Raw genomic sequence first — 16,038 nt, forward strand, 5'->3', positions numbered from 1 at the left:
ATTACATGCTAAAGTTGTAATGTGAGTACATGCTTTGAATTGTAAGAAATCAAACACTCTACTCGTCGCTTCACATTGCTGGATTCTAAATCAAATTGTATAAGTTTATTTCAAACAAGCACTAGAATCTAGCATGTTGAGAGCGAGTTCTGTTGTCCTCTAGGCGAGTTTCTTTGAGCAAACAAAAAAATCTAGCAGGGCATGGCAAAGGAGACCCCAAAAAGAAGGGGGAGTTTAGAAATGGTGCCTCATTCTTCCGCTGAATTTTAATTTTAATTTATGACATCCAAAATCAATTCCAATGTAACCACCTGTTGCTCCCTATGTTCAGTCTCAGACCTTGGGTCTCCAACCATTCTCCTTGCCATTGCCTCTGTATATCAGGGAAGTTACCTTCAAAATTAGGAGATATTGTGGGATTTCTTGACTTTTCAATCCATAATCCTTCATCCTTGATCTCCTCTACACAATTGTGCATTTCTTGATCAATTTGGCCAGGTGCATTAGGGTTTTGAAAGAAGACGGGGTTTAGGGTAAAATTCTTGTGCATATGATGGGATTCTCATCATTCCCTTGCATATTGGTTGCATTGCCTCGAGCCTCTACTTTCTCTTTATCATTCCCACACATTTTCCTAATCAGTTTCACTCTATACATGCAAAAAGTCCAACAATTAATCACTAATGCTTCTTGCATTGGTTATGCCTTGGTGAGGGCATTGTTCGTTTCTCTTTGGTTCGATGACTATTGCAAGCCTTGGATCAAGTGTACAAGGAGCGTAATGCAAGCTTGATTACATGCTAAATCAAATTGTATAAGTTTATTCTAAACAAGCACTAGAATCTAGCATGTTGAGAGGGAGTTCTATTGTCCTTTGAGAAAGTTCCTTTGAGCAAACAAAAAAATCTAGCAGGGCATGGGGCAAAGGAGACCCCAAAAAGAAGGGGGAGTTTAGAAATGGTGCCTCATTCTTCTGTTGAATTTCAATTTTAATTTATGGCATCCAAAATCAATTCCAATGTAACCACCTGTTGCTCCGTATGTTCCGTCTTAGGTCTCGGTCTCGAACCATTCTCCTTGCCGTCGCGTCTGCATATCGGGGAAGTTACCTTCAAAATTAGGAATTATTGTGGGATTTCTTGACTTTCCAATCCATTATCCTTCTTCCCTTGATCTCCTCTACACAATTGTGTATTTCTTGATTAATTTGGCCAATTGCATTAGGGTTTTGAGAGAAGACGGGGTGGGGTGTAGGTTATGCATATGATTGAATTCTCATCATTCCCTTGCATATTGGTTGCATTGCCTCGAGCCTCTACTTACTCTTTATTATTTGCACACATTTTCCTAATTAGTTTTACTCTATACGTGCAAAAAATTCGACAATTAATCACTAATGCTTCTTGCATTAGTTATGCCTTGGTGAGGGCATTGTTCATTTCTGTTTGGTTGGATGACTGTTGCAAGCCTTGGAGCAAGTGTACACAGGAGACCCCAAAAAGAAGAGGGAGTTTAGAAATGGTCCCTCATTCTTACATTGAATTTTAATTTTAATTTATGACATCCAGAATCAATTCCAATGTAACCACTTGTCGCTCCGTATGTTCTTTCTTCTCAGACCTTGGGTCTCCAACTATTCTCCTTGCCATCGCCTCTGCATATCAGGGAAGTTACGTTCAAAATTAGAAATTATTGTTGGATTTCTTGACTTTTCAATCCATAATCCTTCTTCCCTTGATCTCCTTTACACAATTGTGCATTTCTTGTGATCAATTTGGCCAAGTGCATCAGGGTTTTGAGAGAAGACGGGCTTTATGGTAAAGTTCTTGTGCATATGATGGGATTCTCATCATTCCCTTGCATATTGGTTGCATTGCCTCGAGCCTCTACTTTCTCTTTATCATTCCCAAACATTTTCCTAATCAATTTTGCTCTATACATGCAAAAAATCTAACAATTAATCACTAATGCTTCTTGCATTGGTTATGCCGCCTTGGTGAGGGCATTGTTCGTTTCTCTTTGGTTGGATGACTATTGCAAGCCTTGGAGAAGGTGTACAAGGAACACAATGCAAGCTTGATTACATGCTAAAGTTGTAATAATGTGAGTACATGCTTTAAATTGTAAAAAATCAAACACTCTACTCTCTTCACATTGCTGGATTCTCAATCAAATTGTATATGTTTATTCTAAACAAGCACTAGAATCTAGCATGTTGAGAGGGAGTTCTATTGTCCTCTGAGCGAGTTCCTTTAAGCAAAGAAAAAAATCTAGCAAGCGTGGCAAAGGAGACCCCAAAAAGAAGGGGGAGTTTAGAAATGGTGCCTCATTCTTCCGTTGAATTTCAATTTTAATTTATGACATCAAAAATCAATTCCAATGTAAGCACCTGTTGCTCCGTATGTTCCGTCTCAGACCTTGGGTCTCCAACCATTCTCCTTGCCATTGCCTCTATATATCCGGGAAGTTACCTTCAAAATTAGGACTTATTGTGGGATTTCTTGACTTTTCAATTCATAATCCCTCTTCCCTTGATCTCCTCTACACAATTGTGCATTTATTGATCAATTGAGCCAAGTGCATAAGAGGTTTTTAGAGAAGACGGGGTTTAGGGTAAAATTCTTGTGCATATGATGGGATTATCATCATTCCCTTGCATATTGGTTGCATTGCCTTGAGCCTCTACTTTCTCTTTATTATTCCCACACATTCTCCTATTCAGTTTTACTCTATACATACAAACAGTCCAACAATTAATCACAAACGCTTCTTGCATTGGTTATGCCTTAGTGAGGGCATTGTTTGTTTCTCTTTTGTTGGATGACTATTGCAAGCCTTGGAGCAAGTGTACAAGGAGCATAAAGATTCACCAGGTTGGATTGGATGCTAACCAGTCGAGGGAATCTTGCCATCCCAAGACGGATCTCTCTCGGGAATGCAAGCTTGATTACATGCCAAAGTTGTAATGTGAGTACATGATTTGAATTGTAAGAAATCAAACACTCTACTCTCTTCAGATTGCTGGATTCTCAATCAAATTGTATATGTTTATTCTAAACAAGCACTAGAATCTAGCATGTTGAGAGGGAGCATAAAGATTCACTAGTTATTAAATTCACGAGGTTGGATTGGATGTTAACCAGTGGAGAGAATCTTGCCATCCGGGGACAGATCTCTCTCGAGAATGCAAGCTTGATTACATGCTAAAGTTGTAATGTGAGTACATGCTTTGAATTGTAAGAAATCAAACACTCTAGTCTCTTCACATTGCTGGATTCTCAATCAAATTGTATAAGTCTATTCTAAACAAGCACTAGAATCTAGCATGTTGAAAGGGAGTTCTGTTGTCCTCTGAGCGAGTTCCTTTGAGCAAAAAAAAAAAAATAGCAGGGCATGGCAAAGGAGACCCCAAAAAAGGGAGAGTAACCACCTGTAAACCAAAATCAATTCCAATGTAACCACCTGTTGCTCCCTATGTTAAGTCTCAGACCTTGGGTCTCCAACCATTCTCCTTGCCATTGCCTCTGTATATCGGGGAAGTTACCTTCAAAATTAGGAGATATTGTGGGATTTCTTGACTTTTCAATCCGTAATCCATAATCCTTCATCCTTGATCTCCTCTACATAATTGTGCATTCCTTGATCAATTTGGCCAAGTGCATTAGGGTTTTGAGAGAAGACGAGGTTTAGGGTAAAATTCTTGTGCATATGATGGGATTCTCATCATTCCCTTGCATATTGGTTGCATTTCCTCGAGCCTCTACTTTCTCTTTATCATTCCCACACATTTTTCTAATCAGTTTTACTCTATACATGCAAAAAATCTAACAACTAATCACTAATGCTTCTTGCATTGGTTATGCCTTAGTGAGGACATTGTTCGTTTCTCTTTGGTTGGATGACTATTGCAAGCCATGGAGCAAGTGTACAAGGAGCGTAATGCAAGCTTGATTACATGCTAAAGTTTTAATGTGAGTACATGCTTTGGATTTTAAGAAATAAAACACTCTACTCTCTTCACATTACTGGATTCTCAATCAAATTGTATAAGTTTATTCTAAACAAGCACTAGAATCTAGCATGTTGAGAGGGAGTTCTATTGTCCTTTGAGAGCGAGTTCCTTTGAGCAAACAAAAAAATCTAGCAGGGCATGGGGCAAAGGAGACCCCAAAAAGAAGGGGGAGTTTAGAAATGGTGCCTCATTCTTCCGTTGAATTTCATTTTAATTTATGACATCCAAAATCAATTCCAATGTAGCCACCTGTTGCTCCGTATGTTTCATCTCAGGTCTCGGTCTCCAACCATTCTCCTTGCCATCGCATCTGCATATCGGGGAAGTTACCATCAAAATTAGGAATTATTGTGGGATTTCTTGACTTTCCAATCCATTATCCTTCTTCCCTTGATCTCCTCTACACAATTGTGTATTTATTGATTAATTTGGTCAAGTGCATTAGGGTTTTGAGAGAAGACGGGGTTTTGAGAGAAGACGAGGTTTAGGTTATGTATATGATGGGATTCTCATCATTCCCTTGCATATGGGTTGCATTGCCTCGAGCCTCTACTTACTCTTTATTATTCCCACACATTTTCCTAATCAGTTTTACTCTATACATGCAAAAAATCCAACAATTAATCACTAATGCTTCTTGCCTTGGTGAGGGCATTGTTCATTTCTCTTTGGTTGGATGACTATTGCAAGTCTTGGAGCAAGTGTACAAGGAGTATAATGCAAGCTTAATTACATGCTAAAGTTGTAATGTGAGTACATGCTTTGAATTGTAAGAAATCAAACACTCTACTCGCTTCACATTGCTGGATTCTAAATCAAATTGTATACGTTCATTTCAGACAAGCACTAAAACTTTCTAGCATGTAGAGAGCGAGTTTTATTGTCCTCTAAGTTAGTTTCTTTGAGCAAACAAAAAAATCCAGTAGGGCATGGCAAAGGAGACCCCAAAAAGAAGGGGGAGTTTAGAAATGGTGCCTCATTCTTCTGTTGAATTTTAATTTTAATTTATGACATCCAAAATAAATTCCAATGTAACCACCTGCTGTTGCTCCCTATGTTTCGTCTCAGACCTTGGGTCTCCAACCATTCTCCTTGCCATTGTCTTTGTATATCGTGGAAGTTACCTTCAAAATAAGGAGATATTGTGGGATTTCTTGACTTTTCAATCCATAATCCTTCATCCTTGATCTCCTCTACACAATTGTGCATTTCTTGATCAATTTGGCCAAGTGCATTAGGGTTTTGAGAGAAGACAGGGTTTAGGTAAAATTCTTGTGCATATGATGGGATTCTCATCATTCCCTTGCATATTGGTTGCATTGCCTCGAGCCTCTACTTTCTCTTTATCATTCCCACACATTTTCCTAATCACTTTCACTCTATACATGCAAAAAGTCCAACAATTAATCACTAATGCTTCTTGCATTGGTTATGCCTTGGTGAGGGCATTGTTGGTTTCTCTTTGGTTGGATGACTATTGCAAGCCTTGGAGCAAGTGTACAAGGAGCGTAATGCAAGCTTGATTATATGCTAAAGTTGTAATGTGAGTACATGCTTTGAATTTTAAGAAATAAAACACTCTACTCTCTTCACATTCCTGGATTCTCAATCAAATTGTATAAGTTTATTCTAAACAATCACTAGAATCTAGCATGTTGAGGGTAGAGTGCATTAGGGTTTTGAGAGAAGACGGGGTTTAGGGTGCCTCATTCTTTCGTTGAATTTCAATTTTAATTTATGACATTCAAAATCAATTCCAATGTAACCACCTGTTGCTCCGTATGTTCCGTCTCAGGTCTGGGTCTCCAACCATTCTCCTTGCCATCGTGTCTACATATCGGGGAAGTTAACTTCAAAATTAGAAATTATTGTGGGATTTCTTGACTTTCCAATCCATTATCCTACTTCCCTTGATCTCCTCTACACAATTGTGTATTTCTTGATTAATTTGGCCAAGTGCATTAGGGTTTTGAGAGAAGGCGGGGTTTAGGTTATGCATATGATGGGATTCTCATCATTCTCTTGCATATTGGTTGCATTGCCTCAAGCCTCTACTTACTCTTTATTATTCCCACACATTTTCCTAATCAATTTTACTTTATACATGCAAAAAATCCAACAATTAATCACTAATGCTTCTTGCATTGGTTATGCCTTGGTGAGGGCATTGTTTATTTTTGTTTGGTTGGATGACTCTTCCAAGCCTTGGAGCAAGTGTACACGGAGCATAACGCAAGCTTGATTACATGCTAAAGTTATATTGTGAGTATATGCTTTGAATTATAAGAAATCAAACACTCTACTCTCTTCACATTGCTGGATTCTAAATTAAATTGTATAAGTTTATTTTAAACAAGCACTAGAATCTAGCATGTTGAGAGGGAGTTCTATTGTCCTCTGAGAAAGTTGCTTTGAGCAAACAAAAGATCTAGCAGGGCGTGGCAAAGTAGACCGCAAAAAGAAGAGGGAGTTTAGAAATGGTCCCTCATTCTTACGTTGAATTTCAATTTTAATTTATGACATCCAGAATCAATTCCAATGTAACCACATGTCGCTCTGTATGTTCCTTCTTCTCAGACCTTGGGTCTCCAACCATTCTCCTTACCATCGCCTCTGCATATCAGGGAAGTTATGTTCAAAATTAGATATTATTGTTGGATTTCCTAACTTTTCAATCCATAATCCTTCCCTTGATCTCCTCTACACAATTGTGCATTTCTTGATCAATTTGGCCGAGTGCATTAGGGTTTTGAGAGAAGACGGGGTTTAGGGTAAAGTTCTTGTGCATATGATGGGATTGTCATCATTCCCTTGCATATTGGTTGCATTGCCTCAAGCCTCTACTTTCTCTTTATCATTCCCACACATTTTCTTAATCAATTTTGCTCTATACATGCAAAACATCTAACAATTAATCACTAATGCTTCTTGCATTGTTTATGCCGCCTTGGTGATGGCATTGTTCGTTTCTCTTTGGTTGGATGACTATTGCAAGCCTTGGAGAAGGTGTACAAGGAGCATAATGCAAGCTTGATTACATGCTAAAGTTGTAATAATGTGAGTACATGCTTTCAATTGTAAAAAATCAAACACTCTACTCTCTTCACATTATTGGATTCTCAATCAAATTGCATATGTTTATTCTAAACAAGCACTAGAATCTAGCATGTTGAGAGGGAGTTCTATTGTCCTCTGAGCGAGTTCCTTTGAGCAAAGAGAAAAATCTAGCAAGCGTGGCAAAGGAGACCCCAAAAAGAAGGGGGAGTTTAAAAATGGTGCCTCATTCTTCCGTTGAATTTCAATTTTAATTTATGACATCAAAAATCAATTCCAATGTAACCACCCGTTGCTCCGTATGTTCCATCTCAGACCTTGGGTCTCCAACCATTCTCCTTGCCATCGCCTCTATATATCGGGGAAGTTACCTTCAAAATTAGGACTTATTGTGGGATTTCTTGACTTTTCAATTCATAATCCCTCTTCCCTTGATCTCCTCTACACAATTGTGCATTTATTGATCAATTTGGCCAAGTGCATAAGAGGTTTTCAGAGAAGACCGGCTTTAGGGTAAAATTCTTGTACATATGATGGGATTATCATCATTCCCTTGCATATTGGTTGCATTGCCTCGAGCCTCTACTTTCTCTTTATCATTCCCACACAAATAGTCCAACAATTAATCACTAATGCTTCTTGCATTGGTTATGCCTTGGTGAGGGAATTGTTCATTTCTCTTTGGTTGGATGACTATTGTAAGCCTTGGAGAAAGTGTACAAGGAGCATAATGTAAGCTTGATTACATGCTAAAGTTGTAATGTGAGTACATGCTTTGAATTGTAAGAAATCAAACACTCTACTCTCTTCACATTGCTGGATTCTCAATAAAATTGCTTAAGTTTTTTCAAACAAGCACTAGAATCTAGCATGTTGAGATCAAGTTCTATTTTCCTCTGAGCGAGTTCCTTTGAGCAAACAAAAAAATCTAGCGGAGCGTGGCAAAGGAGACCGCAAAAGAAGGGGGAGTTTGGAAATGGTGCCTCATTCTTCCGTTGAATTTTGATTTTAATTTATGACATCCAAAATCAATTCCAATGTAACCACCTGTTTCTCCGTATGTTCCCTCTCTCAGGTCTGGGTCTCCAACCATTCTCCTTGCCATCGTGTCTGCATATCGGGGAAGTTAGCTTCAAAATTAGGACTTATTGTGGGATTTCTTGACTTTCCAATCCATTATCCTTCTTCCCTTGATCTCCTCTACACAATTGTGTATTTCTTGATAAATTTATCCAAGTGCATTAGGGTTTTGAGAGAAGACGGGGTTTAGGTTATGCATATGATGGGATTCTCATCATTCCCTTGCATATTGGTTGCATTGCCTCGAGCCTCTACTTACTCTTTATTGTTCCCACACATTTTTCCTAATCAATTTTACTCCATACATGCAAAAAATCCAACAATTATTTACTAATGCTTCTTGCATTGGTTAAGCATTGGTGAGGGCATTGTTCGTTTCTCTTTGATGGGATGACTATTGCAAGCCTTGGAGAAAGTGATTTCTTGACTTTTAAATCCATAATCCCTCTTCCCTTGATTTCCTTTACACAATTGTGCATTTCTTGATCAATTTGGCCAAGTGCATTAGGGTTTTGAGAGAAGACGGGGTTTAGGGTAAAATTCTTGTGCATAAGATGGGATTCTCATTATTTCCTTGCATATTGGTTGCATTGCCTCGAGCCTCCACTTTCTTATTATCATTCCCACACATTCTCCTAATCACTTTTACTCTACACATGCAAAAAATCTAACAATTATTCACTAATGCTTCTTGCATTGGTTAAGCCTTGGTGAGGGCATAGTTCGTTTCTCTTTGGTTGGATGACTATTGCAAGCCTTGGAGCAAGTGTACAAGGAGCATAATGCAAGCTTGATTACATGCTAAAGTTGTAATGTGAGTACATGCTTTGAATTGTAAGAAATCAAACACTCTACTCGTCGCTTCACATTGCTGGATTCTAAATCAAATTGTATAAGTTTATTTCAAACAAGCACTAGAATCTAGCATGTTGAGAGCGAGTTCTGTTGTCCTCTAGGCGAGTTTCTTTGAGCAAACAAAAAAATCCAGCAGGGCATGGCAAAGGAGACCCCAAAAAGAAGGGGGAGTTTAGAAATGGTACCTCATTCTTCCGCTGAATTTTAATTTTAATTTATGACATCCAAAATCAATTCCAATGTAACCACCTGTTGCTCCCTATGTTCAGTCTCAGACCTTGGGTCTCCAACCATTCTCCTTGCCATTGCCTCTGTATATCAGGGAAGTTACCTTCAAAATTAGGAGATATTGTGGGATTTCTTGACTTTTCAATCCAAAATCCTTCATCCTTGATCTCCTCTACACAATTGTGCATTTCTTGATCAATTTGGCCAAGTGCATTAGGGTTTTGAGAAAAGACGAGGTTTAGGGTAAAATTCTTGTGCATATGATGGGATTCTCATCATTGCCTTGTATATTGGTTTCATTGCCTCGAGCCTCTACTTTCTCTTTATCATTCCCACACATTTTCCTAATCAGTTTCACTCTATACATGCAAAAAATCCAACAATTAATCACTAATGCTTCTTGCATTGGTTATGCCTTGGTGAGGGCATGTTCGTTTCTCTTTAGTTGGATGACTATTGCAAGCCTTGGAGCAAGTGTACAAGAAGCGTAATGCAAGCTTGATTACATGCTCAATCAAATTGTATAAGTTTATTCTAAACAAGCACTAGAATCGAGCATGTTGAGAGGGAGTTCTATTATCCTTTGAGAAAGTTCCTTTGAGCAAAGAAAAAAATCTAGCAGGGCATGGGGCAAAGGAGACCCCAAAAAGAAGGGGGAGTTTAGAAATGGTGCCTCATTCTTCTTTTGAATTTCAATTTTAATTTATGACATCCAAAATCAATTCCAATGTAACCACCTGTTGCTTCGTATGTTTTATCTCAGGTCTCGGTCTCGAACCATTCTCCTTGCCATCGCGTCTGCATATCGGGGAAGTTACCTTCAAAATTAGAAATTATTGTGGGATTTCTTGACTTTCCAATCCATTATCCTTCTTCCCTTGATCTCCTCTACACAAATGTGTATTTCTTGATTAATTTGGCCAATTGCATTAGGGTTTTGAGAGAAGACGGGGTGGGGTGTAGGTTATGCATATGATTGGATTCTCATCATTCCCTTGCATATTGGTTGCATTGCCTCAAGCCTCTACTTACTCTTTATTATTTGCACACATTTTCCTAATCAATTTTACTCTATACGTGCAAAAAATCCGACAATTAATCACTAATGCTTCTTGCATTGGTTATGCCTTGGTGAGGGCATTGTTCATTTCTGTTTGGTTGGATGACTGTTGCAAGCCTTGGAGCAAGTGTACACAGGAGACCTCAAAAAGAAGAGGGAGTTTAGAAATGGTCCCTCATTCTGACGTTGAATTTTAATTTTAATTTATGACATCCAGAATCAATTCCAATGTAACCACCTGTCGCTCCGTATGTTCTGTCTTCTCAGACCTTGGGTCTCCAACCATTCTCCTTGCCATCGCTTTGCATTTCCTCGAGCCTCTACTTTCTCTTTATCATTCCCACACATTTTTCTAATCAGTTTTACTCTATACATGCAAAAAATCTAACAACTAATCACTAATGCTTCTTGCATTGGTTATGCCTTGGTGAGGACATTGTTCGTTTCTCTTTGGTTGGATGACTATTGCAAGCCATGGAGCAAGTGTACAAGGAGCGTAATGCAAGCTTGATTACATGCTTAAGTGTTAATGTGAGTACATGCTTTGGATTTTAAGAAATAAAACATTCTACTCTCTTCACATTGCTGGATTCTCAATCAAATTGTATAAGTTTATTCTAAACAAGCACTAGAATCTAGCATGTTGAGAGGGAGTTCTATTGTCCTTTGGGCGAGTTCCTTTGAGCAAACAAAAAAATCTAGCAGGGCATGGGGTAAAGGAGACCCCAAAAAGAAGGGGGAGTTTAGAAATGGTGCCTCATTCTTCCGTTGAATTTCATTTTGATTTATGACATCCAAAATCAATTCCAATGTAGCCACCTGTTGCTCCGTATGTTTCATCTCAGGTCTCGATCTCCAACTATTCTCCTTGCCATCGTGTCTGCATATCGGGGAAGTTACCTTCAAAATTAGGAATTATTATGGGATTTCTTGACTTTCCAATCCATTATCCTTCTTCCCTTGATCTCCTCTACACAATTGTGTATTTATTGATTAATTTAGTCAAGTGCATTAGGGTTTTGAGAGAAGACGGGGTTTAGGTTATGTATATGATGGGATTCTCATCATTCCCTTGCATATTCGTTGCATTGCCTCGAGCCTCTACTTACTCTTTATTATTCCCACACATTTTCCTAATCAGTTTTACTCTATACATGCAAAAAATCCAACAATTAATCACTAATGCTTCTTGCATTGGTTATGCCTTGGTGATGGCATTGTTCATTTCTGTTTGGTTGGATGACTGTTGCAAGCCTTGGAGCAAGTGTACACGGAGCATAATGCAAGCTTGATTACATGCTAAAGTTGTATTGTGAGTATATGCTTTGAATTGTAAGAAATCAAACACTCTACTCTCTTCACAATGCTGGATTCTCAATTAAATTGTATAAGTTTTAAACAAGCACTAGAATCTAGCATGTTGAGAGGGAGTTCTATTGTCCTCTGAGAAAGTTCCTTTGAGCAAACAAAAGATCTAGCAGGGCGTGGCAAAGGAAACCCCAAAAAGAAGAGGGAGTTTAGAAATGGTCCCTCATTCTTACGTAGAATTTCAATTTTAATTTATGACATCCAGAATCAATTCCAATGTAACCACCTATCGCTCCGTATGTTCCGTCATCTCAGACCTTGGGACTCCAACCATTCTCCTTGCCATCGCCTCTACATATCAAGGAAGTTACGTTCATAATTAGAAATTATTGTTGGATTTCTTGACTTTTCAATCCATAAACCTTCTTCCCTTGATATCCTCTACACAATTGTGCATTTCTTGATCAATTTGGCCAAGTGCATTAGGGTTTTGAGAGAAGACGGTGTTTAGGGTAAAGTTCTTGTGCATATGATGGGATTCTCATCATTCCCTTGCATATTGGTTGCATTGCCTCGAGCCTCTACTTTCTCTTTATCATGCCCACACATTTTCCTAATCAGTTTTTCTCTATACATGCAAAAAATCTAACAATTAATCACTAATGTGTCTTGTATTGGTTATGCCGCCTTGGTGAGGGCATTGTTCGTTTCTCTTTGGTTGGATGACTATTGCAAGCCTTGCAGAAGGTGTACAAGGAGCATAATGCAAGATTGATTACATGCTAAAGTTGTAATGTGAGTACATGCTTTGAATTGTAAAAAATCAAACACTCTACTCTCTTCACATTGCTAGATTCTCAATAGAATTGTATATGTTTATTCTAAACAAGCACTAGAATCTAGCATGTTGAGAGGGAGTTCTATTGTCCTCTGAGCGAGTTCCTTTGAGCAAAGAAAAAAATCTAGCAAGCGTGGCAAAGGAGACCCCAAAAAGAAGGGGGAGTTTAGAAATGGTGCCTCATTCCTCCGTTGAATTTCAATTTTAATTTATGACATCAAAAATCAATTCCAATGTAACCACTTGTTGCTCCGTATGTTCCGTCTCATACCTTGGGTCTCCAACCATTCTCCTTGCCATAGCCTCTGTATATCGGGGAAGTTACCTTCAAAATTAGGACTTATTGTGGGATTTCTTGACTTTTCAATTCATAATCCCTCTTCCCTTGATCTCCTCTACACAATTGTGCATTTATTGATCAATTTGGCCAAGTGCATAGGAGATTTTCACAGAACACAGGGTTTAGGGTAAAATTCTTCTGTATATGATGGGATTATTATCATTCCCTTGCATATTGGTTGCATTGCCTCTAGCCTCTACTTTCTCTTTATCATTCCCACACATTCTCCTATTCAGTTTTACTCTATACATGCAAACAGTCCAAAAATTAATCACAAACACTTCTTGCATTGGTTATGCCTAAGTGAGGGCATTGTTTGTTTTTCTTTGGTTGGATGACTATTGCAAGCCTTGGAGCAAGTGTACAAGGAGCATAAAGATTCACCAGGTTGGATTGGATGTTAACCAGTCGAGGGAATCTTGCCATCCCCGAGGACGGATCTCTCTCGAGAATGCAAGCCAAGCTTGATTACATGCTAAAGTTGTAATGTGAGTACATGCTTTGAATTGTAAGAAATCAAACACTCTACTCTCTTCACATTGCTGGATTCTCAATCAAATTGCATATGTTTTTTCTAAACAAGCACTAGAATCTAGCATGTTGAGAGGGAGCATCAAGATTCACTAGTTATTAAATTCACCAGGTTGGATTGGATGTTAACCAGTGGAGGGAATCTTGCCATCCGGGGATGGATCTCTCTCAAGAATGCAAGCTTGATTACATACTAAAGTTGTAATGTGAGTATATGCTTTGAATTGTAAGAAATCAAACACTCTACTCTCTTCACATTGCTGGATTCTCAATCAAATTGTATAAGTCTATTCTAAATAAACACTAGAATCTAGCATGTTGAGAGGGAGTTCTATTGTCCTCTGAGCGAGTTCCTTTGAGCAAAAAAAAAAAACTAGTAGAGCATGGTAAAGGAGACCCCAAAAAAGGGGGAGTTTAGAAATGGTGCCTCATTTTTGTGTTGAATTTTAATTTTAATTTATGACATCGAAAATCAATTCCAATGTAACCACTTGGTGCTCCTTACATTCCGTGTCAGACCTTGGGTCTCCAACCATTCTCCTTGCCATCGCCTCTGCATATCAGGGAAGTTACGTTCAAAATTAGAAATTATTGTTGGATTTCTTGACTTTTCAATCCATAATCCTTCTTCCCTTGATCTCCTCCACACAATTGTGCATTTCTTGATCAATTTTGCGAAGTGCATTAGGGTTTTGAGAGAATACAAGATTTAGGGTAAAGTTGTTGTGCATATGATGGGATTCTCATCATTCCCTTGCATATTGGTTGGATTGCCTCGAGCCTCTACTTTCTCTTTATCATTCCCACACATTTTCTTAATCAGTTTTACTCTATACATGCAAAAATTCTAACAATTAATCACTAATGCTTCTTGCATGGGTTATGTCGCCTTAGTGAGGTCATTGTTTGTTTCTCTTTGGTTGGATGACTATTGCAAGCCTTGGAGAAGGTGTACAAGGAGCATAATGTAAGCTTGATTACATGCTAAAGTTGTAATAATGTGAGTACATGCTTTGAATTGTAAAAAATCAAACACTCTACTCTCTTCACATTGTTGGATTCTCAATCAAATTGTATATGTTTATTCTAACCAAGCACTAGAATCTAGCATGTTGAGAGGGAGTTCTATTGTCCTCTGAGCGAGTTCCTTTGAGCAAAGAAAAAAATCTAGCAAGCGTGGTGAAGGAGACCCCAAGAAGGTGGAGTTTAGAAATGGTGCCTTATTCTTCGGTTGAATTTCAATTTTAATTTATGACATCAAAAATCAATTCCAATGTAACCACTTGTTGCTCCGTATGTTCCGTCTCAGACCTTGGGTCTCCAACCATTCTCCTTGCCATAGCTATAAGATTCCTCCCCCACCCCCTTTTTGATGTCTAGTATCTTTCCCTGTAATCAATTCCTCTTCAAAAATATAAAGACCTTGTTTCTAACTATTTTAACCTAGAGAGAGAAAATATTCTAGAGAGAGAATATTTAGATTTTTAATATTTTTGGATAGAAAAATATCTCTTATAATTAAGATGAATTTCCCTAAAACAGAAATTCAAAAAGAACTTTCTAATGTGCAATTGGAATTAATTGGAAATGGGTATAAAGGACCTTAGCCTAAGGGTCTAGATTTTCAGAAATTTTTGGATTATGGTCCAATTAAGGTTCCTATGGGCCAATAGCATCAATCCATGTGTAGGGAAGAGATAAATCCAACTTGTAAAAGAAGATACCCAAAAATGAGTAAATGCTCACATAAGATGAAGAGTTGAAAATGTACAAGGTTTATTAGTAAAAAACTATGAGCAATATTAAAAATATGATGTCAAGATTGCTGGGAAAGCATTGTGACCATCTTGTGATTAAGGTCGTGGAGACCTAACTGATAAAGTTGCAACTGCTGACGGAGAGTCAATGAAGGACGTCTCGCGTAGCAAGGTCGGTCGAGGTCTTGACCAGCCTCGGTGCGATTAAAATGGTGAGCTTCCGGTACGGTGGATGAGGGGCCAAGGAAGCGGCCTATGAGTGAAGCGCTAGGTCACCTGCGAAGGATCCTATAGGGTGCTGACCATACGGTGCTCGGGCTCTGGGTCGCCTAGGATACCCACGCGTGCGTCGAGGAAGATGTTGGAACAAGAGTAGGAGTTGTTTTCGGAAATCGGGCATGGATCTGGTTGATTGACCTTGCTGGTTTTCAATGGATGAGTCCATGGCTCTTTATATGGATCTGTTGGTTGATCTTGCTGATCTTCAACGAGAGTCCATCTTGATAAGTGATTATATTGCCGAGTATTATGGGCTAGGGATTAGGAAACGGTCCCTGAGTGGACAGGTGGTGAGCGTCCTAGTTACTAATGATGCCATAGATACTCTGATGAAGGAATGATGGGAAAATTAAGAATCAACTGGATAAATTGGAAGATGGTGATCAGTTATACTATGGTTTTATTAAAGGATTGTTTTAAACTGGTTGAATCTATGAAAAGGCAATTTCATATTGGGTGTGTGAGTGGTATGACTAGTTTTATTTTGCATGAACATCCGGCTAGGGGACCTTGGAACTCTTTTCCTTGGTACCCGGGACAAAACCTAACCAAATTCTTAATTGGATCCTATCACTACAGTGGTTGGGCAGTTGGCTAACCCATGGGACTGGATGGGGTTAGGCTGGACTGATGGATCCGTAAATCGAGACTCAAACTTTTGTTTTTACGATAGATAAAATAAATCCCGGACAGTAA

This window comes from Cibotium barometz, chromosome 14, assembly GCF_041138505.1.
Source record: "Cibotium barometz isolate CiBa-2024 chromosome 14, ASM4113850v1, whole genome shotgun sequence".
Taxonomy (NCBI): Eukaryota; Viridiplantae; Streptophyta; class Polypodiopsida; order Cyatheales; family Cibotiaceae; genus Cibotium; species Cibotium barometz.